Source organism: Antechinus flavipes, chromosome 3 (assembly GCF_016432865.1).
Source record: "Antechinus flavipes isolate AdamAnt ecotype Samford, QLD, Australia chromosome 3, AdamAnt_v2, whole genome shotgun sequence".
Classification (NCBI taxonomy): domain Eukaryota; kingdom Metazoa; phylum Chordata; class Mammalia; order Dasyuromorphia; family Dasyuridae; genus Antechinus; species Antechinus flavipes.
In genome coordinates this window covers 605757439-605774594 of record NC_067400.1, presented here as the reverse complement: position 1 = coordinate 605774594, position 17156 = coordinate 605757439, and positions in this window count along the sequence as shown.

Here is a 17156-nt window from a genome sequence, read left to right as displayed (position 1 = left end):
AATGGTCATCCAAACTGAGCTTCAATGTCACCTCCAGTGACAGGGACTCGGCTACCTCCCAAAGCAGCCTCATTCTACTTTTGAAGCGGTCTGTTTGTGGAGCATATTTTTCCTTACATCAAATAAATTTGTCTGCTTGCAGTTTTCACTCTCTAGAATAAGCCTAATTCATCTTCTGCTCAATAGCCCTTTCCACTTTCTTGAAATCTAAGTCCATACCCTGAACACACATCTGACCTCAAGGCAGAAAAAAGTTTAGAGTTTAGAGAGTGCTTGGATGGAAAACCAGTTGAGAGTCTCAACTTCGATAGACTCTTACCAACTGTGTTAATCTGGACCTCAGTTTCCAGATCTGTAAAATGAATATGGACTCAATGACTTCTAAATTTCCTTCCAGTTTTAAAATCCACAATTCTATGATTGATTCATTCTTGACATAGGATGCGACTGAAGAGGAAGTCCATTCCAATTATGGACGGTCGCCATTTTGAATCACTCTAAATTAGCTATCCGGGTTTCCCTTCCCCAGGGGGAAACACAGAGGCAAATAAGAGTCTGTCCAAGGTCATCCAAGAAGCCAAGGGCATTGGCGGGACGGTATCACCCCAGGCTTTGCATCGTGAGGCTAGGCTTTCTCCCAACAGACCACAACACCCTCCATGAAATCTGTCATTCCAGATCATTATCGATGTAACAAGGTCTGGACCATTAACTCACAAACATGCCTGTGGAGAGGGCCACTGGTCAGTGAACCCAAGGAAATTGCACAGGTGGGCAGTGACCAAACATACATATGTCTGATTTTCATTTGACCGCTAGGTCAGGTCCATCTGGAGTTCCACGGGCCTTTTGCATAGAACTGCCATTGTTTTCAGGAGAGGACGAGCTCCCTCCAGGGAGATCAGGCTTTCTCTGTGGAATGTGTGTTTTTGCCATTAAAAGAAAAAAAAAGTTTATGGCATCTAGCTGAATGTAACAAATAAGGAAAACGTTTTCCTTTTCTAAACAGGCATCCATTGCCTGCCTGTCTGCTTTTTAAAAGGGCCTCCTAAATACTAAACCTGGGATCATAAATTTAAAGCTAGAAAGGATCTAATAGGAACCGGCACCCAATCGAGAATAGAGCTCAGTTAACCCAGAGTCACACAGCTAGTAAATGTCAGAGGTGGGATTCGAACTGAGCTCTTACAAGTTCAAAGCTCTCCATTGCCTTTTCATAAGCGCTTTCTCTCTCTCTCTCTCTCTCTCTCTCTCTCTCTCTCTCTCTCTCTCTCTCTCTCTCTCTCTCATTTTTTCTCTCTCTCTCTCTCATTTTTTCTCTCTCTCTCTTCCATTAAAAATACAGAATTTATTTTTCAACCACACAATGCCAATCGACAGAGCAAAACACTTGTCAGGAACATAACAAGTTCAGAAATAGTCATGATAATAGCCTGGATATCTAGAGTGCTTAAAGAATGTCTTTATAAAGACATTTCTTTACAGGAGCTGTGGGAGGAACACAGTAGGTGATGTTTAGCATTATTGTTCCCATTGTACAGATGAGGAAACTGAAATGATTTGATCATGGTCACCCAGCTGATATTTTAATTCCAAGTCTGGGGACTTTCAAATGATGACTTTTCATATCCTTTGGCCAACAAATAATTACACCATATTTTGAGGGGGAAATCACACTGTCTTTTGTAAAGATAATTCCTATTTGGGCTTGTTTGGAGCTCTCATGTCTGAGATGCTTGATGTGTTTAGATATACAGAGTATTTTCCTCCAAAATACCCTGGGAAGGAAGCAGCACAAATATTATCACCCCCATTTCAAAGCACGGATCTTCATGGCCAGAGAATTAGAGAAATCATCTCATTACAACACATGCTTTATTTGAAGAGAAAGTGAGATGTGAAGAGAATGATAATAAGAACAATAATTATCAATAGATACTTTAATACTTTCAAAACTCCTTCTTATATACATAAAGAACGATCCTTTGAAGGATGCTATTTTGCCATTAATGTATCCATTTGACAGATGATGAAACTGGCATTCTGAGAGGTTTCTCAGAGATAGCTCACAGCCTACCAAGGAGGAAGTACTCAAATCCAGATATTTCTGTGTCTTGGACCATCACAATATTCATTAAGCCAGACTAATTAGGTGACACAGTGGATAGAGTGCTGGCCCTGAAGTCAGGAGGACCTGAATTCAAATCCTGTCTCTGACACTGATTAGCTGTGTGACTCTGGGCAAGTCATTTTATCCTGTTTGCCTCAGTTTCCTCATCTATAAAATGAGCTGGAGAAGGAAATGGGAATCACTTCAACATCTCTGCTCAGAAAACCTCAAATGGGGTCACAGAGAGTCACACATGACTGGAATGATTCAACAACAATAAACTGATTAGTCACAGTGACTGAAAAAAATGTAGAAATTAGATGCTTTGACAAAGTGGATCCTAGTAGGGTTCCTATAACTAAAATGTCTCTTCCCTCCTCTGTCCTCTTCTCTATAACCTTCCTTCTGGAGGAGAGGCAGCATGGTATCAACATGGGCCAAACTCAGTATCTGAGGAACAGAATTTAAATTCCTCCTTCAATATTTGCTCCCTTGGGAAAATCTCCCATGAACCTCATCTGTAAAATAAAAGGATGAGAGCAAGCATGGCTAGAAAATTGGCTTTATCAGGAAGAAAGAGGCTAATTCTCATCTCTGATACATACTGACTCTGTGATCTTGGGTAAGTCATTAAACACTAAGGCTACTCTCCAAAATCAAGAGTTCAGGGGCAGAGGCTCTCCTGCTTTAACAGGGGGAGTTATCTCATCTGGGAGTTCCCTATACTGAGGAAATTACTGTCTAAGCAGTAACCGTAACATTGGACAAACACCCCTTAAGCATCTATTCTGTATAGGTGCTAACCTAAGGATATAAAGAAAGGCCAAAATATGGTCCCTGCCCTCAAGAGTCCCCTTTCTAATGGGGGAGACAACAGTGGAAACAGTACATACAAGGTATAGTGTAAATAGAATATAATACCCATGGTATCTCCCCCCCCCCCCGCCGATTATGAGATATTTGTGAAGTATTCTGTAAATTTTAAACTACTATGTATATGCCAGCTGCTGTAATCAGGATAATTTAACAAACTTTTTTAGTGTTATCTTCTCTCCTTCCCTCCTTCTCCCTCCTTCTCCCTCCCTCCCTCCTCCTCCTCCTCCTCCTCCTCCTCCTTTTTTTCTTCTACTTCTTCTTTTTCTTTTCTACTACTTCTTCTTCTTCTTTTCTTCTACTTCTACTTCTTTTTTCTTCTACTTCTACTTTTTTTCTACTTCTCTTCTTCTTCTTCTTCTTCTCTTCTTCTTCTTCTTCTTCTTCTTCTTCTTCTTCTTCTTCTCTCTTTGTTTCTCTCCCGTTTTCCATAAATTCATTGCTATTGTTGTTAAAATAAAAAAGAGAAATTAAAAAGACACTCAACAAAACCAATCAAGTCTGACTGTGTATAAGATATTGCACATCCATAGCCCCTTACCTCTCCATAGAAGGGAAGGAGATACATTTGTCTTGCCTCTTCTGGGATGAGCTCAATCATTATGATTACACAGCAATTGGTTCTGTAGTTACTCTTTACGTAGTCAATATCATAGCCTTTGTGTATGTTGCTTTCCAGATTCTTCATATGTCTGTGTATCCGTTCATAGAAATCTTCCTGAGCATTCTTCCCTATATCCTTCCTACATGGTTGGTGTTCTGTTCTGCTTCTTCAATGAGTCCAAGATGGGTCTCCAGGAAGGTTTTGTGTATTGAAGCACAGGGATGGGCTAGAATCCTTAATGATTCTTGAGAGCAGATTGTAAAATTTTCAGTACATTTACATTTACATCTCAGAAATTAGCAACTGCTAAAAATCAGGACTTGAGTAATTGTTTGGTTAATTGTTAAGACTTGAGAACCTGACAGTGAAAATACTAATAATGCAAATTAAACTTAAAAGTGTGTCTGTCTTACTTTTTTTTTTTCTTTTGGAGTGCCCTTTGTTAAACATTTAACAAAAAGCAGCTAACTAGAGTCTGGAGATCTATGTTCAATTCTTATCTATGTATATGGGACATAGATCAATTAACAACCTCTTTGGTCTTCAGTTGCCCAAATTTGGCAGACATGATCCCTAATATCACTTCTAGATCTAAATCTATTATTTTCTCTGCTATGAAAGATGATGATTGCTATGAAAGAGTTGAATTGAATTTCCTGATCTCACTTTTGATTATTCTCTGTTGAAATGAATGCCTGTTTACTTACCTATGAACAGACTGAAGATGTGGTATTTCCCTCTCCTAGTGAAGTGGATGTAAGTTCCTTGAAGGAATAGAATTTCTTTTGTTTTATTTTTCCCTTTGAATTTCCATTGCTTAGCAAAGAGGGAGGCACATGGTAGGCCCTTTTAGTAGGGGTATAATTAACTCACAGGTCTTCAGCTACTTTGGAAGAAGAATAGCATGTGAGAGGCACCAAGATGTAGTGGAAAGAATACCAGGTTGGGGACAGGAAGAACTGAGTTCCATCACGCTTGAGGAACTTATTAACTCTATAAGGCTCAGTTTTGTTGTCTATAAAATGAAGATAATAAAAGCTAGCATTTCTTTTTTTCTAATAGATATTTTTCTTTTCTTTTCTTTTTTTTAATCTCTTAAAGCTCTTTGTTTTTAAAACACATCCATGGCTAGTTTTCAACATTAACCCTTGCAAAACCTCATGTTCCAATTTTTTTTCTCCCTCCTTTCCCTAGATGGAAAGTAATACAATATATGTTAAACATATACAGTTCTTCTGTACATGTTTCCATAATTATATGCTGCATAAGAAAAATCAGATCAAAAAGGGAAAAAATGAGGAAGAAAACAAAATGCAAGCAAAACCAATAAAATAGGTGAAAATACTATGTTCTGATCCACATTCAGTCCCCATAATCCTCGCTCTGGATACTGACGGCTCTCTCCATCACAAAATAATTGGAACTGGACTGAATCACCTCACTGTTGAAAAGAGCCATGTCCATCAGAATTGGTTGTCACATAATCTTATTGTTACTGTGTACAATATTTCCTTGGTTCTATTCACTTCACTCAGCATCAGTTCATGTAAGTCTCTCCAGGCCTGTCTGAAATATCCTGCTCATCATTTCTTATAGTACAATAATATTCCATAACATTCATATACCATAACTTATTCAGCCATCCCCCTACTGACAGGCATTTGCTCAGTTTCTACTTCTTTGCTACTACAAAAAGGGCTGTTTCAAACATTTTTGCACATGTGGGGCCTGTCCTCTTTTTTATGATCTCTTTGGGATACAGAACTAGTAGAGACACTCCTGGATCAAAGGGTATATACAGTTTGATAGCCCTTTGGGCAGAGTTCCAAATTGCTCTCGAGAATGGTTGGATCAAGAGCTAGTATTTTTATAGCACTTCAAAATTTGCAAAGTACTTTATAAATATTATCTCATTTGATCCTCACAAGAACTCTGGGAGATAGGTACTATGATTATCCCCAATTTACTGATGCAAATACAGAGAGACAGACAGACAGACTTTAAGTGAGTAGTTGCTCAGGGTCACTGTCAGGATCAGAGGATGGAGTTACAGGGTTTGGTACTCTAACCACTGCACCATCTAACTGCTTCTATATATGAGAATGATACTTGTGGTAGCCTAAGTAATTGTGTAATTTGAATAAAGTATTTCTATGTGTGCCCAAGGGAGACAGGACTTTTAAGAAATTTCTAAAACCTATGTAATCCAACAAATAGAGACACTCCTGGATCAAAGGATATGTATTGATAGCCCTTTGATTCAGAAGTGTCTCTCTCTCTCTCTCTCTCTCTCTCTCTTCTTTCCTTCCTTCCTTCCTTCCTTCCTTCCTTCCTTCCTTCCTTCCTTCCTTCCTTTCTTCCTTCTGAGGCAATTGGGGTTAAATGACTTGCCCAGGTTCACACAGCTAATAAGTGTTAAGTGTCTGAGGTCAAATTTGAACTCAGATCCTCCTGACTTCAGGGCTATTGCATAGTTTCAACTGCTCTCTGTGACTTTGCATATGGCACCCTTTTCACCCACCCCCACTTCCTATGAAAGAAAGAAAGAAAGGAAAGAAAAAAGACAGTAAGGGAGGAAGGAAGGGAGGGAGGGAGAGAGGGAGGAAGGAAGGAAGGAAGGAAGGAAGGAAGGAAGGAAGGAAGGAAGGAAGGAAGGAAGGAAGGAAGGGAGAGAGGGAGGAAGGAAGGGAGGGAGGGAGGGAGGTAGGGAGGAAGGAAGGAAAGAAGGAAGAAAGGAAGGAAGGAAGGAAGAAGAAGGAAGAAAGGAAGGAAGGAAGGAAGAAAGGAAGGAAGGAAGGAAGGAAGAAAGGAAGGAAGGAAGGAAAGAAGGAAGAAAGGGAGGGAGGGAGGGAGGAAGCTACTATGACTGGTGCTTGAAGGGATTGCATGTAAGACTTCAGGTTAATGCAGATTGTTAGGGGTTTCAATACAAAATGGTCCTGGAGGCAATGGGCGGCCAGTAGACCATCCTGAACCAGGTAGAACCTAGTTTTGCATGGGGAAAAGTCACTTGAGTAGCCGAACTCACTCTGTCTCTGGACAAGCAGCCCTACCCATTGCGCCACCCGTGCCATCCCAAGGAGCCCCCGCGAGCGCCTGGGGGGTGGATGGCCCCAAGTGACTACACTTCCTCTCCATGTCCTTTCCCTGTCTGACACAGAGTCACTGGCATGGCTGTGGCCTCCCTCTGTCATCTTTTTGCCCTCCTTCTTCGGGTGCCCTCAGGTCTTCCAATTTCCCCTCCTCTCTCACAGATTCTGCCCATGTCCGCACCCTCATTAATCAACGTCAAGGCACGGAGTGCACAACAAGGCTGGCTTTCTTCAGCTGCCCCCTCAGCCCTCTTCCATCCCATTGTTCCCCACACTGATTCACATGGCCAGAAACAGCCGAGGCAGCACATAAAAGAGATGAGACAAAAATGAAAAGAATCGAGGGAGAAAAAAGAGGAGGCATTTTTCCCCCTGAAACACTCGAATAAATACTCGGCAATGATAATTTAAATTATTCATACATTTATGAAAACATCCATTGAAGAGTGGACTGTGTGATGGTCTTTGTCTCCTTCTTCTTGTCTCTTGTTTGGGATTAACCTTTACTGTAACTTGGGCCGGCCCGGCCCCGCTCACAAAGACCACACTTTCTTTCCATGGGAAAAATGTTTCATCATATCCAAAGGAAAAGTTAAGGGGAGGTATTTGTGCTGATGCGGCACTTCCAAAGCATTAACGATGCAGGCCGATCCATGTCCCGGATAGTGTCTGTTCAACAGAAATGGACAAAGCCCGCTCTCAGATGGCCCCTCGCCTTGACGTAGCCCGTGGACCACTATGGCACCGTCCAGTTGGGAGACGCCAGAAGCCTTTGTCGAGCTTCCTTCTACAATCCCCTCTATTCTTCTACAGCCAGGGGTCCAATAGGGCGTCCGCAGACCCCGGATGACCTGCTTCCCTCTTGTTGACCACTCTGCGACTGAGTTTTAATCATGTGCTTCTACTGTATTCCTAGTGCATTACTAGCACATAGTGGGTGCTCATTAAAAAATAAAAATAAGGCAGGTTGGAACAAACTGAACTAGGCTGGATTAAATGAAAATTATTATTATTATTATTATTATCATCATCATTATTATTTTTGCTAATGCAATTGGGGTTAAGTGACTTGCCCAGCGTCACACAGCCAGGAAGTGTTAAGTGTCTGAGGTCAGATTTGAACTCAGGTCCTCCTGATTTCAGAGCTGGTGCTCTATCTACTGCACCACCTAGCTGCCCCTGAAAATTATTTTTAAAAAGAAAATTGTCCTCAGTCTGGGGGTAAGATGGGAAGAAAATATCCTGACATTTGACATGAGACCAAAATCAGTTGGTATTCAACACGGTTAATGGTGCTATATGGGTCTCGGTTCAATTTAATTAAAAAACACCTACTATGTGCAAGGCAAAACCAAAACAAACCTTCACTATAAGAATCGTATTTTAAGAGGAGAGTGGAAATACAATAAAAATACAGATAAATCAACACAAAGCATATAGGAAGCAATTGAGGGTGGGGGGAATCATTGACAATTGAGATGGATAAGAATTCCTTGAGAATGTATTCAGCTTGTGTTGAGCACTGGGTTATGTACCGACAAAACAAAGACAAAAGCAAAATAGTCTTTGTTCCTCAGAGAGCTTATACTCTACTTTGGAGGGGTCAATGTAGATTAGATTAGAATATGAACTCCCATTAGCAATTATAAAATATGTTTAAAGTAATCGTTTGTAGTCCTTAGAGCATTGTATGACACTTAGTCAGCACTTTAAAAAAACACTTGTTGACTAGCTGGCTGATTCTTATTTTAAGAGCACTAATAAATGGGAAGATCAGGAAATTTGATTCAATTTAATTAATGCTTCTTATATGTATTACACAATAAATGTGTTAACATTTCAAGCAATACATAATAATTAATAAATATGTTAAGCACCTACTATGTGTCGGGCATTGTACTAAGTGCTAGGAACAGAGACAAAACTGTCCCTACCTTCAAGAGGTTTACATTCTAACAGATGAGATAACATGTAAATATATATGTGTGTATGTGTGTGTGTATCTACATATATGTATAAAGAAAATACATACAAAGCACATTCAGGGTAATCTGCAGGATTGTGGGAGGCAAGGAAAAGGTGTATCACTTTCAGCAGCTCTTGCAAAAAGTGCTATTTAAGATAAGTCCAAGCAACCCAAAGATTCTAAGAATTGGGATCAAGAAGGGAAAACACTCTGGTTCCCAGGTGCTATGCCAGGTGCTGAAGATAAAAAGACCAAAAAAAAAAAAAAAAAAAAAAACAAAAACCATTGCCTTCCCTCTAGGGGAAAGATTTGGATTGGGACAAGTATCATGGTAATAGGTGGAGTCATAGTGTTTCGAGAACCAGGCCAGAAGTCAGGAGACTCATCTTCTTGGATTTGAACTCAAACACTTACTGGCTGTATGATCCTGCGCAAGTCACTTCACCCTGTTGCCTCAGTTTCTCCATCTGTAAAAATGAGCTGGAGAAGGAAATGGCAAACCACTTCATATCTCTGCCAAGAAATCCCTAAATAGGATCATGAAGAATCAGAAGTGTGTGAATAACCAAAAATCACTGGAAAGTGGAAGGAGTCCTAGTCCTGGTTCTTCCTCTAATAATTCCTCTCACTATGATTTTGGACAACTATTGTCATTTCACTGGATGTCAGCTTCTTTATCTGTAAAATGAAATGTTTGGATTAGAATTGTACCAGAGGTGTCAAACATATAGCAGGTCACGACACTTCCAAGTGTGGTCTGAATCATTAGATTCAATTCAATTCAATTCAATTTAGATTGGGATATATTTAATAAAATATGTTAAACTACAATAAAGTATAAGTAATATTAGATTTTAAAACTAAATCAGTATGGGGACCTCAGGGATCCTTCTGTATGGTTCAGTTCCCTACTCTCCTATTTCTGTTGCGTAGTTTGACTAAATGGAGCATACAAAGTCATGCAAAGAAACTTCCAAAGAAAGTAAACTGAAAACTGGAGGGGATTTTGAAAGGTTTTATGAAAGGTGATAGCTCAAATTGGCTGTTGTTCCTATTTTTACTCCCAACTGTTACAACCCAACTGTTGTTCTGACTCCCTAGTCCAGGGGTGCAAGGACATAGCTGTTTGAACTTTCTCAGGCATGATTCAGAGGGAAAGAATATTCATGGAATTTACAGTTATCACTTTATCACTTCTTATTGGTGTAACCATGGACAATCTACTCATTTCTCTGTGCCTCAGTTTCCTCATCTGTAAAATAGATGGACAAAATGCCCTCTGAGTTAATTTTCAGCTACAAATCTAGAATCGTCTGTGAGATGGATCCCACATCCGTTTTATTTGTTTATTTAGTTTTGTAAGGGGCAAAGTTTGGGAACCTGCAAAATGACCAGCTGATTTCTGCGTCTTTCTTGTCATTCCTCTGGCCTGGCTCAAGCAAAAGGGACATATTACAAGCCACTGACACCCTATTTGTGGACTAACCAAAAATCCAGGGCAGATTTTTATGGAGAACAAGTCTCCAGACGTTAGGAATACTTCCAAGGAGTGTATTTTGGAAACACCAGACACTCAATCTTCAGGTGTTGCCCCGGTAATCTTTTTCCTCTCTCTACTTTTCAATCCGTTCATCTTCCCTCTTCACTCTCACTCTCATCCCTACCTCTTCCCTTCCTCCCCCACTACCTCTTTTTCTGTCTCCTCCTTATTGTCTGTCTAGTCATTTCTTTTGATAAAATACAGCCAAAAACTGGGTATTATTTTAAGGCCCCCACCACTTAATGAGGCCTGGTTTGCAGCAGTGTTCCTGTTTGGAATGTTACAAGGGCAAAAGAAAAAAATACATCCAGACTTGTGTCAAAAATGTCATTTTAAGAAACTATTTTCCCTTCCCTCCTCCCTCTCCCTGATCAAAGGGGTGTTGTATGTGTGTGTGTTTTTTTAAGGTGCCCTCATTCCAAAGGAGGAGAGAAGCCCAAATTCACATTCCCCATCCAAACTCAGAAATGGATGAGGATTTGGGGGAGCCTGAGTTTAAATCATTCTATGGAGAATTTTTTTTGGAAGGACCCCAAACTCGCTTTGGCTTTTAAATCTAGGATTATAGTCAGTCAGGACGGGTTCTTTAAATGTTTGGGGAACAGCAAGTGTAGAAAAGGGGAAAAAGAGAAGGCTCCAAGATACTGTTTAGTTCAGGAAGGTATCCAGGGACTTTTTTTTTTGGATGCTTCATCAAATTCATCCTAACTTATTTGGTCTGGGAGAAGAGTTGGGAATCCCATGAGAGTAGCTTTTCTTGTTGGATTTATGAGCCCTCGTGGTTCTGTCTAGGTCAGAACCCAATGAGAAAAAAAAAACAGAAAAAGAAAGAAAGAAAAAGCAAAAAAAGCTCTCTCTCTTTTTTCTGTTCCTGATCCCAAAGGGAAATGAGAGCTAAAAAGTAAACCCAGAGACCAGAAATATATACTTTGGGGAATGAGATGAAAATTTGGTTTGGGTCAGTGAAAGTTTGGAGATGAGAATCTTCTATGATCCAAATTCATCTATCCCTAAAGGGTACCCAGCACCTTTAAAAACAAGCCCTACCCCCTCCTTGGGCTTAGGATCTGGTCACATGGTTTTGATCTATCACTTGTTCCCATTCAGGGCACCCCTGGCATTGAATTTTTAAAAGCCTTCTTTTTTTTTTTTCCTATTCTTCAGAAAAAAAAAAAACTCAGACTGAGTCATCAACAAGATTTTCAGAGGGCTCTTGGGGACTGTAGCCCTTCTGTGTAGCACCAGATTTGGGGGGGGGGCAGTTGTGAGATTTTTGTCATATCCTTCTTCCTTATCCATACAAGAGAGATACCTCAGTTATACTGTAACCTCTTTTCTCTTCCTCCTTCTCTTTCCCTTCTCCTCCTGCTCTTCTTCCTCCTCCACCTCCTCCTCCTCCTCCTGTCCTCCTCCTCCTGTCTTCCTCCTCTTGTCCTCCTCCTCCTCCTCCTCCTCCTCCTCCTCCTCCTCCTCCTCCTCCTCCTCCTCCTCCTCCTCCTCCTCCTCCTCCTCCTCCTCTCTCCTCTGCCACTGATGCCGGGGTCTGGGAAGGTAGCCAAATGCCACGGAGGACACTGGAGTAATAAATCACGCCTCTCCAACATCTGCAGGCCCCGAGGGCTAGCCCCTCGCCGCTGCCGCTCTGCCCACCCCCAGCCCCCCACCCAGCCCCTCTCTGACAAAACACCTTTTGTCGTGGCCCAAGTGAAGAAGATTCCTTTTTCTCGTACAAAGGCCTTCTGAAGCCAAGTCGTGGACGGCTGAAGAAGATGCCTATATCTCTGCAGGGAGCCTGAAGCTCACTCTTTTTTCCCCCTCTGGTTCATACTTTTCCTCTCTCACGGGGGTCACCCAAAGCCTTTCATTCTGGCTTCATATTCACATAAAGACATCAAGAAAGAAAAAAAAAACTCAGCAGAAAGAATTATTAGGCATGCCTGTCAAATGCTTTATCAGAAAAAAAAAGGCCGAGGGAGGAGGTGGAGGGAGCCTAGTAACTCTTTCTGTGCTGGCTTTATCATCCGGGCTCACGTACAGCCGGGTCGTTTCTGCCCGGGACCAAACCGGAGCTCGGCGGGAACAAGGGGGGAACAGGGATCCAGCTGAGGTCAGTCAGACCACAGGGATGGCAGGTACTGGCCCCAGCTTTCTGCCTGGCAGATAGGAGAACAGTACACTACCCTCAAAGGAACAGGGGGGAAGAGTTTTAATTGAAGGTGGCGCTGGTTGTTGTTTTAATTGCCTGGGCTTATTTAGAAAGCTGTTTTTGAAATTGCTAAATGAAGCAGAGGAACAACTGGAGGCAAAGGTCACTGGGCCCACTTTGGCTTATTTAGAGACATTTTCTTCTTGGTTTCTTGAAATTCAAGTTTTTTTTTTCCTTTTTCTTTTTCTCTCCGTCATTGGGGATGGTGTTTTGTGTGTGTGTTTTTTTCTTCTTCTAATTAATAGGAATGAGTTCTGTTTTCACCTTCCTGGAGAGGAGGCCAAGAGCCCCTTCTTGCCACTTCTTGCAGGTGCGGGGAATGAGAGAGTGGTTTTTGATTTAGCATTTCTCCATTGTGGGTCTGAGGATGAAAGCAGAAGGAGAAGGTAGCAAAAATGGCAAGGTCTGTCCTGGCCACAGGTTCTCCTGGCACAGATCACTGGGAAGGTGCAGTGCAGCCTCTTGTGTGGAGGTCATGACAGGTGACCCAATCAGGGGGCATTTGGAGAAGTAGATCAGGGTGCAGATGAGGGGGGCCTGACCCCCGATCATCTCTATTCTGATCTTCCGGATCCCTTTTATTGGCAAAAGGTTGTCCTACACTCTCCTTTCTGCAGTTTTTTTAAATGTCTCTAATGTGAATATGAAGCCAGAATGAAGGGCTTTGGGTGACCCTCAAGAGAGAGTGAATTCTCTTAGAACTTACTATAACCCCGAGGAAGCAAAAAAATCAGAATCTGCCCAGATGACCAGATCCTTTCGAATCCCCTTTGGGTGCTTCTCCATCTTGGGATTTGGGGGAAATCTTTTCCATCTCCTGAAATCATTATTTATTAAAATTTCACATATACCTATCTTTTTGTACATCAATAAGTAAATGCAATATATATATATACATATATATATATATATATTTGTGTATTAATATGATGGGATATAATAGGAAATGACATAACATAATATCATATGTTATTGTTTTTCTGTGTAGATGCTGTTTCACTCGAACACAAAGTAAGCTTCCTTATCTTGTCTCTCTATCCCCATATCATTAAGAGAAATGGCCAGCACATAGAAGGTGTTTAATACCTACTCTTCAAATTCCCAAATTACTGTCCTTATAGGATCCTAGAGTGAGAGCTAGAAGAGAGCTCAGAAGCCATCAGATCTAACTGCCTCATCTTAATTTTGACAAAAGGGAGGTGGAGAGAAGTAAAGTGACTTGCTTAAAATCACACAAGTGACCAAGCTGGGGGTAAAGACTAAATCCTGTGCTTCCTATCCCCTGTCTCACAATACTTTGATATTATACAGGTTTCTTCCCTTACAGATAATGTGAGGAAACTTTGTTATTACTGTTGTTGTTCTCCTCCTTCTCCTTCTATTCCTCCTCCTCCTCCTTCTCCTCCTCCTCTTCCTTCTTCTCCTTTTCCTCTTCTTTTTCCTTCTTCTTTCTCTTCTATTTACTCTTCTATTACTTCTATTTCTTCTCTTTCTTTTCTTTTTCTACCTCTTCTATTTCTTTTCTTCCTTCTTATTCTTCCTCTTGTATTTCCTCTTCTACTACTTCTATTTCTTCTCTCCTTTTCTTATTTTTCCTCTTTATTTCTTCTATTTCTTCTCCAGCTATTTCTTTTTCTCCTCCTTCTCCTCCTCCTCCTCCTTCTCTTCCTCCCCTCCTCCTCCTCCTCCTTCTCCTCCTCCTTCTCTTCTTCTTTTCTTCTTCTTCTTCTTCTTCTTCTTCTTCTTCTTCTTCTTCTTCTTCTCTTCTTCTTCTTCTTCTTCTTCTTCTTCTTCTTCTTCTTCTTCTTCTTCTTCTTCTTCTCTTCTTCTTCTTCTTCCTTATTCCTCCTTTTGTAGTTCCTCTTCAACTTCTACTTCTTCTCATTTCTTCTTTCCTTCTTTTTGCATTTTTTTTTCACTTCTATTTTCCTCCTCTTCCTCCTCCTTCTCTTTTTCCTCCTCCTCCTTGCCTCCATATCCCCAGCGCCTGGCACACAGTAGGTCCTTAATGCACGCTTGTATCACCGAACGCAATAGAGCGAGCCGGTCCCCCCGCCCTACCTGGAGGGAAGGTGTCCGGGAGTTCTAAGCTCCCCGTTGTACTTTTGGAGGGGGGGGGTCGAGGAGGGAGAAACGCTCCCGCCAAGTTCACGCACTGTAAACAAGTCGTTAAACTTTACGACGGGGGGGAGCATGGGAAGGCGGGAAGTGGCCGTGGACAAAGTTTAAAGCATCCTCGGAGAAGCTCGGGAAAGCCGAGGCCGCATTCCGACGAACGAGTCCCTCGGCAAACATTTTTATTTCCAATTAGCAAAAGAAAAATTGCTAATTTGCTGCAGTTGGAGCCGGCTGACGTCTCAATCTGCGGAGTGTCAGCGCAGTGAAAGGAGATGTTTCACACCGCGCTGGAGAGAGCGAGCAGCTCTAAAGAGGGTCAGGGCAGCGGGCCCAGAAACCAGATTGACTGGCCATCGCGCTAAATTACTCACACAAGACACACATTGTCTCTAGTGCCAGCCCGGGAGGACTCGCCTTCTCATTCTTCTCCCTTTGAGTCGGGGGCTGCAGGGAGGGGGAGGGAGGAGCAGGAGAGAGTGCGAAGGAAGGAAAAAGGCTGGGGGGTGGGGGGGGCGGGGGCTCGGCTTGTGCTTAGTATGCAGCCTCATCCTCCGCCATGGGCCGCGAGCTGAAGCTTCCACCCTGCCCGAGCCAGGTTAAACATTACCCAGCCTCGTCTGTAGCTCTCCGGCGCTGGCAGGTCACCGGCGCTCCGGTTGCGCCCTGCAGATTTCGGCGTGAGATAATGTCCCTCCGGGAGTTAATAACTGAACGGGGAAATCACATCGCGAGGTCACATTGAAAAGCCGAGGACACGGACTGTGCTCCGTGAGAGGCAGCGGCCGCGAGCCCAAGAGCATCAGCCCGGGGATCGTGCCTCTGACGCCGCTGGCCGTGCGCCCTGGAAAGAAGGCCCTTCGACGCTCTGAAACTCGGTCTCTTTAGCTGGGCAGTGGGGGCAAGAAGTCCAGTAATGCGCAAGGTGCTACCAGGCTCCGATGAGACAACCCGTATAAATTAAGCACTTTCCAAAACTTTAAACCGGGAGCTGAATTTAGAGCTAAAAAGTATATGAAGAGATGACTGTTGATTTCACAGATGGGGAAACTGACATCCTGAGAGACTGAATGACTTGGGGGAGGGACTATCAGTTGTTATTGTTCTTTATCATTTGGAGTTAAGTCGGAGGACTAGGGTTCAAATCAATCAGTCAACAAGTGTTTATTAAATACTTACTGAGCACAAAGCCCTGGGCTATGTTGTAGGGCTACAAACGTACACACACACACACACACACACACACACACACACACACACACACGCCTTATCTTGTATTACCTCTGACAATGCAGACTCAGAGATCCCCCTTCATCTGTAACCTGGAGATTCCGACAGCACCAAGCCCACAGGATTGTTAACCAGGCTCCAATTAATCCAAAGAACTCCATAAAACTTTAGACTTGATAATAGAATACTAGATTAAAACTGAAAAAATATCAATTATTCCCCCTACTCCGTTTTACAAATGAGGAGACTGAGTCACACAAAGACATTAAATCCAAATGGATCAGTTATAAGTTATATTAGTAGCACAGTGAATCATTAGAATTATTCATTATTGTTGATTATTGATATAATTTTATTTGTTGCTTATGAATATTTATGTCATGAATGAGAAGACTTGGATTCCAATTCTTACTTTGCCTTTTATTTGCCTAGGTGACTTTTGTGCAGTTATAGACCCTTTGGGCCTTGATTTCTCCCTGTGTCATATAAGAGGCCTAGAAACAATGACTTTCAAAGTTTCCTTTCAGGCTAAATCAATAATCTTATGCCTGATAGAATGCAAGTGGTAAACATCTTTATTTTGGTCAGTTTTGAAATTATTTAAATCAGATACATGAGGACCCATCATTCAGAATAAGAATTGAGTTTTGTTTTTCTTTGTTATAAGCCACCCCCCAAATGAAGGTAGTTGCTTAGCGCTGATTGGATGTTTTTTGCTAGAGGTACAATGAGCCTCAGAATATTTAGCTCTTCATCCCACCCCACCCCCATCCCACTCATCATCTCCTCTGGAACCAGGAAGCGGTAGAGGGGGAAGAAATACTAATGATCAGTCTTTTGAAAACTTAACCAAACATTTCCAGACTTCAAAAGCCATCAGAGTGGGTGCTTAGTCTATCCAAACAGGTCCTCCAACAAACCCAGACATAATCTTCCTTTTAAAGCAGACATTAATTATTAGAGCACTAGATGGCCCCCAGGGTCAACCCTGGCTGAAAATAAGGAGATCACCCTGAATTCACAGAATTTCAGAATTGGAAGGGACCTTAGAGGTTATTTAGTTCAGGAATCTTCTCTCTAACATGCTAGACTTATTCCTAAAAGACTCTGCGGTGGGGAATGCAATTCTGTTTATCGTTTAGTTATTTTTGACTCTCTCTGACCATGAGATTTTCTTGGCAAAGACACTGGAGTGGTTTGCCATTTCCTTCTCCATGCTACAGAAGAGAAACTGAGGCAAAAACTTATCCGGGGTCACGCCGCCAGTAAATATTTAAGGCTGGATTTAAACATTTCCACTTGGCAGCCCATTATTCCAAACAGACAAATCTGGTTATTAGGAATTGCTCTGAATTAGACAAACCTTTATTATCTACTGCATGCAAATCACCACTGTGATTATACCAGGCTCAAATCTGCT